General features: G+C 43.4%; 1 protein-coding gene across 1 annotated transcript in view; it reads left to right on the forward strand.

Annotated features, from left to right (window-relative positions):
* RTF2 (replication termination factor 2) overlaps window positions 1–16,366 on the forward strand; it is a 57,278-nt gene that overhangs the window by 9,983 nt on the left and 30,929 nt on the right. The gene's annotated exons all lie outside the window — the stretch shown is intronic.

The raw sequence follows: 16,366 nt of genomic DNA on the forward strand, positions 1-16,366 counted from the left end.
ACCAGTTACAGAAGTTTTTCTGTGTTTCAAATCTTCTGACAGCAGCTTCGGATAAATTGCAACACTGTCTCCACTGCGTCAGCCGTCAGGGAAACGACCTCCATTTTTTAATTTCCCTTCCAAGCCAAATTTTTAGGATGAATTTCCTTTAATAATTGGGTACTTACAAGGTCCAAATAAGTCTAAATCGTGGAGGAATTGAGCACTCCTTCTGCCAGCAGCCGCTACTTCTTGCTGAAGGGGTAGTGGTGATCCACGATACCCAGCCTTCGACCCCGCTCGCTTCAGCAGCCCTTACTAGGGCTTACTGAAGAGTAGGGGAGGCTCTGGGGGCATCCGCAGGATCCATGCCTCCAGGATGCTCTTCCTGGAGTTTTTCAGGGGGTTGCAGCGCAGTTACGACTCCCCCTCCCCCCTCAGCAATAGAGAAATCTCGGAGCCGAGGCTTCTCCCGACTTTGCAGCTCTGCGCCCAACCGGAAGTCTCATACAAAGAGTTTTTAAATTCACTCTCTTCCAGTGTGAGTAGCAACAACAACAAAACCCTCTGGAAACATTAGTACTTCCTTTTATGTTAGGTTTTGCGTATGGGAGAGAGTAGTTGTGCTAAGTAGTAAGGAAAGGTCTGCCAAAGCTTCTCAGTCTCAGTCTGTGATGGAATCAGTCTCTCTTATCGGACACCAGTGTGCATTTACATGTGTGTGCGTATAGCCATTCTTATGTTGATGTCAGGCTGATTCATTGGCAAATGACTTTGTTCCTCTCCCAGCACTGGAATGTGAAGGCTTTTAAAACTGAGGTGTTAACTGAGGCTTGTTGCCGCTCACGAGGGGGCTGTTGTTGCAGCAGTCTTTCCTACAGCTTGGTAAAGGAGACTGGCATTATTCCCGCAGATGAATGTGGGTTGGGGGTGGAAAAAGTATAGAAAGGAAAGGAGGCTGAGAAAATAGACTTTCCTCAAGGCCGCCTGATAGATTGAGGTCTTCTGCTAGATAATGATTATCTCCTAGTTCCTTTTGTAACTTACTGTATCTCCACAAAGCCAAGAGGAGATAAGGCAAAAGAACAAATGGAATTAAGGAGGTCATAATATAGCCTTCAAATGATATGGGAATGATAAGCCCTTTTGTGCTGAGTAATAGCATGGTAGTATCTAGATCTAGATTTCTGAAGGTCTAGTCCAGGCCATTTTCTTTCTGATCAGTGGAGAACAGCCTTTACCAAAGGCGTCATGGGCTTTGAAGACACTCAAACTCAGGATGCAAGGGAGAAACGTGCTAAGAGGAAGGCACACTTGGCAAATCCACACTGTGATCAACTCCAACCCGGAAACCAATGTCTCCACTGTGGAAGGATGTGTGGTTCCAGAATTGGCCTCCACAGTCACTTACGGACTCATTGTTAAAACCGTGTTTATCGAAGACAATATTACTCGGCTACGAGTGATCGCCAAAAAAGAAAGAAGCCCTCATGGAGTCAAGCTCTCATAGACTTCTGTGCCAAAAGGTTTCCAAGTGTATACTTCCAGGCCCGTCTATGACCTTGCTGAGCTGAGAAGGTTGAATTGAAGCCAGTATAACCTCACGGAAGTTAGCAGCAGCATGCAATTGGTTTTAGGTTGGTTTGTTTTTTTATTTTAAGGAACTCTTAAAAACTCAGCTTTTCTTTCCGACTTGCAGCAGCTTACAGTAAGTAGTGAATCATGATGTAAAGTAGGAAATTCCAGTGTAATCTAATACTTTGGGCATGCTTCACATCTTCCTGCTTTGCTCAGTGCCTCTAAACTTTTTCCAGCAGGCCAGTGAGGCAGGTTGAGGCAGCTGGCCCATCCACTGGAGCCTTCTTGTGATGCTGTGCTTAGTCCTATCTGTCGAAAAGCTTGCAGAAACTGGCCAAGATGAAGTATCTGAACCACCGATGTCCCAGGGGGACTGGCATAGCCGCCTCTCTCCCCCCTTGTGCTGGCAGATGGCTAGAAACATGCTAGACAAACTGGAGGCCAGGAGGTTACACAGTGTAGTTGCTCTGTAGGATTCCCTACCACCACCAAAACTGGTTAGAATAGTTCCTACAGCTCCAGCTGCGGGATAGACTGTGGCAGGCTTACAGATCCCTATTGAGCATTGGGACTAGCAGATATTGCTGTTGCCTGCACACAACTGGACTGTGTGGCCTCCTGATCACAGACCTACTGGGAAATGGGAACTGCAATGGGAGGGCATCAACATGGTCCTGAAGGATACAGGAGTGTTGTCGATCAGGCTTAAGAGTAATTGTCCCATATTTAGGTTCAAATGGTGAGGTTTAATGCAATGGTGGGTTTGTCTGTTTTTATTACTGTCCAACAGTTATGGCCTTTTAAACCAGTGCATTCTTAATCCAGTGTTTGCTAATAATCTGTCCTGCCATGTGCAGCATCCTTCTCGTTTCTGGCATTTCATTGCAATGATAGTTTTGGTTTCTCATAAGTGTATAATCAAGGAGGTGTTGTGCACATGTTTGCTCCTTGTAAATAGACATGATTAGAGTAAATTTTTGCTTAAATATAGAGGCTGAAATTTTGAAAGCAATCCAAGAAGCCTAGTCATGTAATAGTTGGATAAATGAGTCTCCTCAATTTCATCTGCCAATCTTCTCTGAAAAAACTGCCATAGACGGCACAGAAATAAAAGAACAATTAAGGAATGTTGTAGAAAGTTAAGCGCTAATTCACAAACTGCTTAACCTTCAGTAGTCACATCTATAGCAATGATAATATTCCAAAATGATTGTCTGTCAATTGTGTTTAGGGCTGCACCATGAATCAAAACATAGAGTCCAAATAAACATATTTGTACTTAAATTCTATATCCCAGTGATACTTGTTTGAAACAACTGAAAACCAGTTATTATTTTCAAATAAATACCTTTGTTTTCAAGGCTTTAATATTTGTAGTTCCCATACCACTGATTGGCCTTAGAGAACAACCTGCACATTTGGTCCAAAAGAATGTGGACAGCAGTATCATATTCAGACATCAATACACCAAAGTATCTGAAATTCCTTCTCGGTTTCTTCTGTTCTATTGTTAAAACTGAAAACAGACCACAGATTACCCACAGAAGCAAGATGAGGTATAACAAATGAGGCCAAAGGGAATTGGTTGCTACGTTTCTGGTAGTTAATGTTTTGTTTTATATTTAAAGCAGCAATTAGCTTTATTCCCCAGGTGTTCCTCCTCCTTTAAGTATACTGAGAGGTGACCTAGACCCAATACAGACTTGTTCAAAGCAAGAAATAATAATAATACATATAGTATTCTACATTGCTTTGATATGGCATATGTAATTTATGTGCAGCAACCCTTTGCATTGCCCTCAACATTCTAGCTACAAATGGGCTTTTCTTTGACAGCTAAGTGTGGGTGTTGTGACTGTGGATCATAAGCTCCACCACAGACTTCATTACTTAATACAACAGAGGATAATTAAGTGTTCTTGTTTTATTCATTGCCTTCTTTGCACACACACCAGGATTTAGATTAAAGTTCATTGTTGTGATCACTCAGCACTCCATTCCTCACTTAGATTAAGTTACTTGACCCAGTTTGTGTCGTTTCGGTACTTCATGTCCCGTGACGTTTCCTTTATAGAATCTCCATCTGCTAGATGGTAGGGACTATCCAAAAGTTGCTACAACTCCCAACAGCATTAGCAAGTATGGATACCTGGAGGACCAAAGGCTTCCCACACCTGATCTACAGCATTGGCTTAAAAAGTTGGTAGTATTTTTGAAGCTGTCTAAACCTGTATTCTAAAGGTTAGACGGAATATTAGGGCGCAAAACCACAGGAGCTATCTGTGGTCTATAGCCCAGGGGGTTTCACACTATTTCCTAAGAAATCCTGGGGTTTCTCAGAATCTTAACAAGAGTCAAGAGTGGAAAGAAGTTTTTCCACATGACAGTTTGCTCGCTTCTGTCAGTCATACCTTAAAATGTGCGGCCTTAGGGCATGCTCTGTTTATGTGAAGTGACGATGCGATCCAACAAGTCTTGCTACTGCCCTGTGAATGGAGTGTGTATCACTGAACACTTCCCAGAATGTTCTGCAACACACAAGGCTTCTTTGGCAGGAAACTCTTAACAACACTGTAATAGGCAATCATAGCCCCACAATGTAGATGTTAATGAACAATCCTCATTCAAGTTGTAGTTTTATCTATTTTTAAAAACAGGTATTGACACGGGTGGTGCTGTGGTCTAAACCACTGAGCCTAGGGCTTGCCGATCTGAAGGTCGGTGGTTCGAATCCCCGCGATGGGGTGAGCTCCCGTTGTTCGGTTCCAGCTCCTGCCCACCTAGCAGTTCGAAAGCACATCAAAGTGCAAGTAGATAAATAGGTACCACTCCGGCAGGAAGGTAAACAGCGTTTCCGTGCGCTGCTCTGGTTCACCAGAAGTGGCTTAGTTATGCTGGCCACATGACCTGGAACCTGTCTGCGGACAAACGCCAGCTCCCTCAGCCTATAGAGCGAGATGAGCGCTGCAACCCCAGAGTCGTCCGCAACTGGACCTAACGGTTAGGGTTACCTTTACCTTTACCTTTACCTTTACCTTTACTATTGTCTCCCAAAGCAGCTCATATTGAGAGAGAGAGAGAGAGAGAGAGAGAGAGGGGAAAAAAGCAAGGTCCTGCCACCAGATGTATAAACTAAAAAGGCAAAGCATGCTAGGGAAATCTGAGTGGAGAGAAAAGGTAGAGGAGGCAGAACAGTTCTTCAGGGCCAGAACAAAGTGGTGAGCATTTTTATCCAGTTTGGGCCAGGGTGACCTTCCCCTTGAAAAACAAATGGATGTTTCTTTTTTCATTAGTTGATAGAAAGGTGCCAGAATGTCCTTCCATTTTGTTTCTTCATTCCTAGGCAACTGGCAGTTCATGCCAAATGTTATTTCAGACAAGGAACGGGGGTAGGGTGGGGGACGACAGTTCCTCCTTTGATTTGTGAATGGGACCATGTTGGTCTCCCGTTTGCCAAGATGCTATTTCTAGGAGGCAAGGGGCACAACCTCCCAGTGGTCCTGAATTTCCTGGTTGATGACAGGGGTTAAAGTATGCTGTTCTCAGCTCTGCAGTGCCAGGGCTCTTTTTATGGATGCAGTGTAAATATAGATTAAGACTCATGCTTTACCGACTGAACAAAGTAATCTGTGGCAGAGCCCTGAACGGTAAATGGTCCTGCCTCAATTGTTTTTTTGTGGTTGTATTGGATGGCTTTTTCATCCCATCCAATTCCAATTATAATTTGAAATCCTAAATCTAAATATAGTGCTGTTTGCATTCCATGATTCTAGCCAAGTGTAGAATTTGAGCAGGACATTATATGAAAACTGGCATCCTGAGAATCTCCACTTTTTTTTTTTAAAGCAAATTTATATCTTTATGACTAAGAAGTCGAACTGCAAAGTGTGTGTGGGGTATGTGTGTGAAACTTTAGCTGTCAGAGGTAGAGCAGATTATTTCAAATGATTTGGATAGTATGTGGGTTGGTGCGAATCTGTTATAGATAAGATCATGACCTTTTCTTGATTAGCTTAAACAAAATAACAGAACAATCCTTAAGTAGGGTTTATTTTGGGGGATGGGAACAATCTACCACAACATATATTTTTTCACTTAAGAATAATGTTTATGTATCTACAGAGTTTTGTGGATTTAATGGATAGATTAATTTATTAAAACTGACATGATCAATTAACTTTGCTTAATAACTGCCTTGGAAGGTAAGTCTTTTGCTAGGCAGCCAGTTCACTCAATCATGAGTTTTTGTCTTGGTTGGCTATTATATTCTCAAGCAACCTTAACTTGGCTATCCAAGAAGTTAGTATACATTATTATCTGCCCATAGTGAAAACAAGATTCTTCCTTAGAAATTCTGTTTATTCTGAGTTTCTTATTAAGCACTTTAACAAAATGTAGTAAGGCCCAGGCTAATAAACAAGCAATCTTAACAGCATTACAGCTGGGAGTGTTGACATGTGAAAAATTTCAGGCATGGTGTGTGACATATCAGCTTAATAATGTACAATGGCAGATCCAGCTTAAGGGAGCAGTGAGTGTGCAGTCCCATGGAAATTATAAAGTCATGGAAAGTGCATAATGCAGAAAAAGTCCCTTGAGATGAATGTTCCCAGGATAGCCTGAAGGGATTCTGTACCTATAGCTGCTTGTTGTGCAGAGTAATGAGCATTTCTCAAAATATCACTAAGCCTACAGTGCTGTGAATCTTACTGCTATGTCAGAAGTGGTGGATGGACATAAAGATTTCTGCGAAGGCAAAAAATGTGTCCTATCTTGAAGAGGAGAAGGAAGGTCCATGCTACCTAGCTTTTATTTATTCAGATAGCTGTTCTGCACCCGTTGTCCTCTTGCTGAGAAATAAACTGAAAGATTTTAAGCATTATTTTAGGAGCAGGATAATAGTTCATGGATTGAATGTGATGGCTTTCTTTTTAACCACAAACAATCCCTACATAGTCTCTGGCTGTAGTGAGTTCAAAAATAAAGCTTTCCATCTGGGTGTACAAAGATGGGGAACAGTCTGAAGACACATGAGAATACCACTTCACAGGAGCAAGCAGCTCTGGGTCTAGCCAGTGGCTGTATTGGTAGCTGTCTGAGAACCATGTGTATACTACTCTGGGTTCCATGATGTAAAAATATAAATAATAAAGAACATTGCCACAAAATTCTTGTCCAGGCAGCAATCTGATCATATACATACTTATGTGGAGGTAAGTTCTGGGTTCTTTAGAACTCTCACAGAAGTGTGCAGAAGCCTGGAGCTGTGGCATCCAGGAAGTTGCGTTACTTTAGAAACGTGTAGGTATAGATGAGGGGTGACCAATGTTTTGGACTCCAGATGTTGTGGACTGCAACTTCATTTAGCCCTAGCTAGCAGGACCAGTGGTCAGGAATGATGAGAGTTGTAGTCTAACAGATCTGGAGGACAACCAAGTTGACTACCTCTGAGATGAATAGCTATGGGAGTTTTGTGTGAAGATGTGTAGTGTGCCCAAAAGATACCATATCAAGGACACCTGATCTTTTCCTTCCTCCCTTCTCTCTTTTTCCTGATCTGTTGCTCATTTGTTTTAGACAACCGTAAATGCAAATTTCAAAGAACCAAGGTATTTTAACTTGTAGAATTTTTTGTACAAAAGAGGGTTGAAATTGCAAGGACATTGTTGAAGAACAAAGGGGAGATTGCGGTATTAAGCAGGGATGAATAAGACAATGGTGGGATAAACCATTTCAGACAGATTCTTCCTTGCTGCCATGGTTTTCAGAAGCCTTATTCTCCTTTCTAGTCTCCTGTTTGTAGGGTAGAATTGTATTTTTGAAATGCTTGTGTATGAGATAGTTGTGAATGGTATGATGGGGAAGAGCGATAGCTTAATGGTTGAAGCAGATGTTTTGTATGCAGAAGGTCTTGTGCTCTATCCTCACGTCTAGCTTAAAAGGATATCTGGCAGCAAGACTGAAAAAAACAAAGAGCCACTAATAGTCAGCATAGATAATACTGGGTTACATGGATGACTAGTCTGTTACTATAAAGTAGCTTTCAGAAATATTGTGGAAAAGATCACCTTACCCACAAAGGATGAATAGTTTCAGTTGCTAAATGTTAGTATCCACATTCTTTCTTTATATTCTCTCTCTCTCTCCCCGCTGTTGCATGAGGAACACCCTGCTTTGCTGTTCTGCAGTCTCTGGGTTCCATGCATCATCCTTATGGCATGCTGGTGTTCATCACTACAACCTCATAAGATTAAGATTCCCCAGCTAGTTGTTGCTGTGCCTTTTGAACCCAATCATTCCCAATGTTAGGACCATAGCTCTAGAGTCCATGTCACATTGGATGCTGGGTGTTCTGGCATTCTTACTGGAGCTGCAAGGCCTATTTTCCAGCCCCTAAAAATTGCCTGCAGCCACCACCTGTATGTACTAAGCCTGCTTTACCAGAACTGCCTGTTGGAATGCCTTTTTCCTCCATCACCTTCAGGCACCTGGGTCGCGTTCCTGATGTGGTTGAACAACATTTTATCACGTATGAGATCTTTGCAAGTACCACCTCATCCTCAGTGACTGCTCCAGTTCTTGTACACTGTAATTATTTATATTTTGAAGGCTTGCACCCACCTTCTGATGGATTGGTCCTCAATATGGCATGCAACAGGACACAGTAACAGAGTAAAAAAACAAACCACATACAACCCATACTCCTTAGCCTTTTCTTCTCCCAAAGATGTCCCGCAAGGCAGCAGAGGTTTAGGATCAGAGTTCTCCTTCTCCTAGATGAGCTACCTTCCTAGGTTGACGAGCCCCATCTATCCCTCACTTCCATTTACAGCACGTGCAAAAACTGCCTTCTCAAATGAACAATCACACCCTATGCCAATCCCGACCTCTCTCACCGCCAAAGAAACACAAGCGAAAAACAGAGAACCTACACAATCAACGCTGACACCAAACCCTACATATATTAAGGAAAATAGAAACATAGTCACCCCACCTAAATATTAGGAAGAACTTCCTGACAGTAAGAGCTGTTCGGCAGTGGAATTTGCTGCCAAGGAGTGTGGTGGAGTCTCCTTCTTTGGGGGTCTTTAAGCAGAGGCTTGACAGCCATCTGTCAGAAATGCTTTGATGGTGTTTCCTGCTTGGCAGGGGGTTGGACTGGATGGCCCTTGTCTCTTCCAACTCTTATGATTCTATGATAATTAGATTAGTTGATTATTGAGCCTGGAACTTTCTCCATGTAAAGTACCGTATATCGCGGCGTATAAGACGACTTTTTAACCCCAAAAAATCTTGTCTGAAGTCGGGGGTCGTCTTGTACGCCGGCAACATCATGGGACGCTACGCAGAGTTCCGTCCCGCCGCTGGCTGCGTGCGCAGTCTCGGCCGCCATGGAGCCTCTTCCCGCTGCTCCAGCCGCCGCCGCTGCCTCAGCCGCCATGGAGCCCGGGCTGGGCGTGGGCGGCAAGCGCGGAGCGCTCCGTGCGGCTAGAGGGGAAGCTCTCCCCACTGCTTCAGCCACCGCCATGGAGCCCGGGCTGACGCCAAGCGCGGAGCGCTCCGTTCAGCTAAAGGGGAAGCTCTCCCCTCCGCTTCAGCCGCCGCCATGGAGCCCGCGCTGGGCATCGGCAGCAAGCACGGAGCGCTCCGTGCTGCTAGAGGGGAAGCTCTCCCCTCCGCCGCCATGGAGCCCGCGCTGGGCATCGGCAGCAAGCACGGAGCGCTCCGTGCCTCTAGAGGGGAAGCTCTCCCCTCCGCCGCCATGGAGCCCGCGCTGGGCATCGGCAGCAAGCACGGAGCGCTCCGTGCCTCTAGAGGGGAAGCTCTCCCCTCCGCCGCCATGGAGCCCGCGCTGGGCATCGGCAGCAAGCACGGAGCGCTCCGTGCCGCTAGAGGGGAAGCTCTCCCCTCCGCCGCCATGGAGCCCGCGCTGGGCGTCGGCAGCAAGCACGGAGTGCTCCGTGCTGCTAGAGGGGAAGCTCTCCCCTCTGCTTCAGCCGCCTCCGCCGCATGGAGCCCGCGCTGAGCGTGGGCGGCAAGCATGGAGCACTCCTCTGCGGCTAGAGGGGACGCTCTCCCCGCCGCTCCAGCCGCCGCCATGGAGCCCGCGCTGGGCGTGGGCGGCAAGCACAGAGCACTCCTCTGCGGCTAGAGGGGACGCTCTCCCCGCCGCTCCAGCCGCCGCCGCTACCTCAGCCACCATGGAGCCCGGGCTGGGTGAGTATACCCCAAACTCTGTTTTTCACCTTGAAAAGTTGGGGGGCCGTCTTATACGCCGAGTCGCCTTGTACGCCGCGATATACGGTAGGTGCTCTCCTACCAAGCTGAGGTATAGCCACTACAACTCATTGGCAGTGCCTGTCCAAAACCCAGATTAAAGTGTTCCTTTTGATTGTTGTTGTTGTTCAGTCGTTCGGTCGTGTCCGACTCTTCGTGACCCCATGGACCAGAGCACGCCAGGCACGCCTATTCTTCACTGCCTCCCGCAGTTTGGCCAAACTCATGTTAGTAGCTTCGAGAACACTGTCCAACCATCTCATCCTCTGTCATCCCCTTCTCCTTGTGCCCTCCATCTTCTCCTTTTGATACATCAAAATAATTTGAGAAGCGGAAGTTTATTAAATTGGTTCATTGTAACTACATATTCTGTTGCTTATTTGCACCACTACCTCACTGTGATATACTAAAAATGAGTATTGTTGCTAGGCTGCAAGCAGAGGTCAAGGGCTGGGGCAGACTTTGGATTCATTTTGTAAATGCATGTTCACAAAAACAACTGAAGCATGAGTAGCATTGATGCGTATCAGTAGAAAGAAGCTCTGGATGAGGACAACGCTTGTCCTATCTGATCTAATTATTGTACTTTGCTCCGAAGCTGTACCAGTTGCTAGGCTCTCTGAAGGGATGTAGTGACTCACCCTCTTAACAATTTTCCACCCCCACCCCCCAGTTTGCTGAACACACACACACACAGAGAGAGAGAGAGAGAGTGCAAGCCTTTATCTCACTGTAACTAGGCTATGGCTGAAACATCTCCCTCCATTAGTATTTTGAAAGAGAGAGAAGAACCAATTGTTTTTTTCAACTTGCAAACACTTTCTTTGCGATGTGGGATGGAACCACTTCATAGCAATTCCCATATTGGCCTGGTCTACATGTCACAATGAACCATAGTTAAAATAAACTATGATTTAGTGTGGTGGTTTCATGTGATGTGTACACCAGGCCGTTGTGAACATAAAGTCAAAACAAGCCATTTCTTGCCAGTGGTCATGTCAAGTGTGTTGAAGAAGCGCAACACACTTAACTATTTCAAGGCAGCAAAACAAAACACTTCTGATGGATCCATATGTAGTTTGCTAAAGATCAATGCGTTACAAAATTATACGTACATTGGAAACAAATGAAGACCCAGTTAATGCTTCTGCAGAGCAGAGTTCACCTATGAACATCTTTAGATTTATTGTTGCTGATGTAGTGGTTAGTCAGGCATAGGCAACCTTCGGCTCTCCAGATGTTTTGGACTACAATTCCCATCATCCCTGACCACTGGTCCTGTTAGCTAGGGATCATGGGAGTTGTAGGCCAAAACATCTGGAGAGCCGAAGGTTGCCTATGCCTGGGTTAGATTGTTGAACGTGGGAGACCCCTGGGTAGCCTTGAGCCAGTCACTGTCTTTGTGGTATGGGGAATCAAATGAAAAGTGGGACAACCATGTTCACCACCTTGAGCTCCTTGATGAAAAAGGTGGAATAGAAATACAATTAATAAATGTAAATTAATTAGTTGCAGGTACATCTAATGAAATGAAATCACAAAGACTTATGCAGGAGGTTTGAATGTAACCTTAAGCATTTTGTTTTTGAAAAGAAGATTCATTTCATCTTATCATAATGCACACTTTTGTACAGGTTTCTGTCTCTTTATTATTTATTTACAGTGTTTATAGCTTGCTCTTCATTGAATGTTTTGAATCCCGGAGTAGGGAACAGAATAATAAAAATAATACACAAAAAATTACAAAATCATATAAAAAAGTCCAATAAACAAGTTAACAATTCTGTCACAAAGTAAAACGGCAAAAATTAAAATGTCACATTTAACCAAATGCCAAGGTAAAAAACAAATACAAGATGTTCAGACAAGAAATTTTTCCTCACTTGAGATGGTGCAACATTTGAATCTCTATACAGATATATTGAACTTGGTGATAACAGCTATTACATATGTGGTATGACTTTAAAAAGAAATTGTACAAAGTCTTTTGTTATAAATGGAATTAATTTGTTGGCTGCCATGCATCATGCTGTTTCCTTTCACATAATCGTATTCCTGTAACAGGCAGCTAGGATAATTAAGTGAACAGCACAACCCTAGTAAACAGCAATGGATATGATAAGTTCCTTGCATTCTGAATAGTAGTCCATCTTGAATCGATAAGGTGCATACAGTAAAGCTGATCACACGTTTATGACATCAACTATTTTAAATCTCATTAAAGATTTGTTCTTTGAAAAAAATATTCACAACACTAGCAGTGCTATCCAATACATGTCTGCTTGGAAGTAATTAAGTTCAATGTTTTGTTCAAGTATATTCTCTTCTTAGCAGAGCAATTGGCCCAAGGTAAATGTAGTCTGTTCTGATTTTTTAAATCAGTTCTGGAATCAAACTTTTGTGAATGGGAGGTTTTGATTCATACACATGCGTGCCACTGGGATCCACGTTTGTTTCTCTTGATTTCCATAACAATTTGCAGAATTTTTGAATTTTTGAATTTTAACAAGAGGGCCATAATAGCTCCTTGGAAACGGTTGTGAGTGCTGCTGTTTCTTGTGGCTGTGATGAGAATCTATGCTTTCATGTTTTGTTTCTTTAGCTGTCTCAGTTGCCTTCATGAAGGCAATATGCTCAAAAGGCTCAGTAATCAGAAGGTGAAGGTGTTTATTCCTTGCTGCAGTTCTTATTTTATTCTGTAATTGGGTTTCACAGTGGTAATTGGAATTGCTGGCCTATAGCTCACCACATTCTTGCCAATGGTGATGAATATCATATGTATGTACAGTATCCAGTTCACTGATATGCATCTTAGTTGCACTGGGTTTCTGGTGCTTGGTTTCTTTGGAAGGGATGCATCCATATATGGGTTTCCACCATTAAAAAGTAGGGGGATGCTTCATAGCACTCTGTTGCCTTCTTCCACATACAGTGCATTAATGGCTCCCACTGATAAAAAAATTTTGGGCTAGGCTACTGTTGAGGAAAACATAAAGGTAAAATGTGCTCCCTTTCCCCTGACATTGAACAGGTCGACCTAAATTTTCCACCTATACCTGTAACCTCTCTCCACTCACTACTTGGTTATTTCACTCACTACTTCTCAGTTGCAACTCCTTTGTTCTTTCCTACAGAAGAGGCATTCATTTTTATAAGGGGGTGGAATAATGAAAAGCTGGGATTACAGCACATCCAGTCACTAAATCCAGAAAATAAATACAGCCCATCACACTGATGGACACTTTGCTAGTGTCCTAATTAGTGTTTCAGTGGCTTTCCTTTGATTTTTCTCTGCTCTAGACCTTGATTCTAAAACTTAGCATTGTGGAGTTGTTCGACAGTGGAACAGACTCCCACAGGAGGTGCTGGACTCTCCTTCCTTGGAGCTTTTAAGCAGGTTGGGTGGTCATCTGTCATGTTGAAATTCCTGCATTGCAGGGGGTTGGGCTAGATGACACTTGGTGTCCCTTTCAACTCTACAATTCTATTTTCTATGATCCAGTGCTGGCTCCCACAAGAAAGCCAGCATTATGGTCCCTTGCTTGAAAACCCTGTGGAAAAGAGAAATATAACTGAAGCATTACAGTGGTTTGTTTAAAAAGCTAATTTCAAATTACTGATGCACGTGAGAAAAATCCCTACCTGCAGTCACAGCTTTTGGCCAGTTTCTATAGCTTGAATCTAGTAAAAATATTTTCACCCCCACCTTGAAGTAAGTGTGGTACGTCAGTGATACTCTACAAGATACGAAGCATATAAGATTCATATGCTGATTTTTTTAATGTTATCTTTTAAAAAAAATACTTGAGAAAGCAAGGGACATGGGGGTTAGTTTCCCAGATAAATAGCAGAGCAGATGACTGGTCCAGAGGTTAGAGGTTATTTAAAATAAACTCCACTGCCAAAGAAAATTCTCGTGGTTGTGGGAAAATGTTTAAAGGCTTGTTCTGATGACTTTCTGGTTAAGCTGCAGGTCAAAGCAGTAGGAGGCCTGGCTACTTTTTCACTGTGGTGGTGGTGGGGGGCCTTCATCTGGCTGCTGTACAGTAGACTTGGTGTAACCCCCACTAGCTGGTTGGTAACAGTGAGACCTTTTAGAAGCCGTGAAAGAAACCCAGTAGAACAGAATGTTGCTATGGTCTGCTTTTCTGTGCCTTAGATTCTCTACCTATAAAAGAGGAACAAGCCTTGCTATTGTATATGTAGCTGAAGGCATTCATAACTCCTATAGCCCTCCGTGTTCAACTGGAAAGGAGCATTTGTCAAAGCGCAAAATGATGGCATGCTTCTAAGAAACCTCGGAATTCACTGTAATGGGATTCCTCGGTCTCTGGTTTCCTTGTGGAGGTAGAAAATAAGACACTTTCCCTTTTATGCTATTTTGGCTTCTGAATATATGTTCTGTTGTAACTAACAGCTAGGCCGTTGACCTGGATCCCTATGGTGAATGTAGCAGTTGTTTCTGGGATGGTGAGGGGAAAGGGAGCATGTCTAAGAAAAATGTTGCGTGCTGCTGCCACCTCACCAAACAACCTTAAAAGCTTGTTGAGCAGAGGTAGGAATTGGGCTCTGTTGGCTTTGCTCTGTAGCTTTCAGGGAACAAAGGTTTTCAGTGCAAACTAGGACTAGCAGTGGAGTCCTGCAAACAGAAAGCTCTATTCCCAAAGTCAGTGTTTTATGATTGCATAGAGATGTTGGGTGAGGCGCATCCTTCCTGTGGCTGCTTTTTATTTTTCTAGATCCTGTTCATGAGCACTCCTGTTAAGTGGCTGAAAGCAAAATGTTTGTCTGGCGTATATTCCTTTTCGCCCATCATTACGGCAGTGATCATGTGCAGCGTTAGTAGAAATTATCTGGCTTCTGAGTCACATCCAGATTCCTTTCTCTTATCCTACACCATGTGTATAAAAAGTCCACCTTGGTTTGCAGTTCAGCTTTCAGCAGTTCCCAATAAATATAGTTTGCATATTCAGCTTCCAAGTCTGAATTAGGGCTGAGGTGGATAGGGAGGGAGATCTAAAAGGGACACATGTTTGCTTCCATTGACACAAAACTTGGTTCACACCTAAAATGAAGGCTGTCTCTGTGAAAGCGGGCCTCATTATAGGTTGTTTCTCTTATAAGCAAGTTTTTGTGAAACACTTATAGCTGCAATGGGGTTAAAATGTTTGAGTAATCTTTTTTCTGAGCCTTCTTTGTTAAATAATGTCTTTTTAGGCTCATTTCCAAACTTTTCATCTTCTGCTTAAAATATAAGGACAATAAAACTAGCAGTCAGCTAGCTAGCTTCAGCGGAATGAGATGGTAGAATAGACTTGCAACACACGAGAGTGCAGGTGGCAGAGGGTTTATCAGTTTTTGAACACAGGCCTATATCCAGCACAGAGTTAAGCATGCTTAAACAGTGGGCCGCCATCTGTATTCTTGGGGAAGGGAGGAAAGCCGGCTGGTGGTGGTTTGAAATTGTTACAGATCTAGAGTTTGTAAATGTTAGAAATTAGTAAAATGGTAGAATGTAGATAATATTTGGAGTATTGAAGGGAAGATGCCGGGTCAGCGGGAAAAAAATATAGGCTGAGCTTCCTTTCCAGGCCAGGGCTTCACCTCGGATATTTATTTAAATTTATACACCGCCCTCCGTCTAAAGGTATCAGGGCGGTTCACAGAATAGAGGCCATAAGCATGACAAAAGGTGTAGTTGGCTCATCACAGAGAAATGCAGAGGTTCCCAAGGTTACGCTGAGCAAGGGTGTGGGTTACAGGGAAAATGCCACTTTTTAAAAGTAGGCTTGGAATAACAGGCAGAAGGGGAGGAGTTGCTTGGCAAGAGGTGTTCAGGGAACAAGGAGGAGGAAGTAGGGAGAACTTAATGTGGGTGCTTTGGCAGGCTGGCACAGAGGCATAGAGATGTCTTGGAATCAGATGCGGCACTGCTGTGAGGAGCAGTTCCTTCTTGAGATGTAATGCTCTGACCTCTCTTCAAAGTAGACCCAGCTGTAAATATGTGTTAATAAACCATATTTATTAAAGACATGACAGTCTCTGCTACATGTTGCTTCCCAATGGAAACATGACCCTGAGTAAGCAGCCAGAACCCCCTAGAATCTTGCTGCTGCTCGGCAGATTCTGGGGATGGCACACAACCTTTGCAACAATATATTGTGACTTGCTAAGATTCGTTCATAGCTGGTAATGCTTTACTCAGTGGCTTGTGAGTAGTCAGTTATGGAGCACTTGCACCACCTGCATTGCTAGAACATTTTATTATATAAAATTCAGAGAGGTAAAACATTGAAGTGTGGAAATAAACTGTTTTTCAGTGCTTCAAAAAATAATCTCCCTTTCTCTTACAAGTGAAACAATAGGTCACTTTTTCGCACACTTTTATTAACAGTATATTTTAAAAAATGGTCTTGTGAATTGTATCTGGCCTTTGGGCCTTCTGTAGACCATCCCTGTTCTAACATGTTCATCTTAAATTAAAACAACAACAACAACAACAAGCATTCAGATACACATCTCTGTCCTGAAA

This window comes from Lacerta agilis, chromosome 6, assembly GCF_009819535.1.
Source record: "Lacerta agilis isolate rLacAgi1 chromosome 6, rLacAgi1.pri, whole genome shotgun sequence".
Taxonomy (NCBI): domain Eukaryota; kingdom Metazoa; phylum Chordata; class Lepidosauria; order Squamata; family Lacertidae; genus Lacerta; species Lacerta agilis.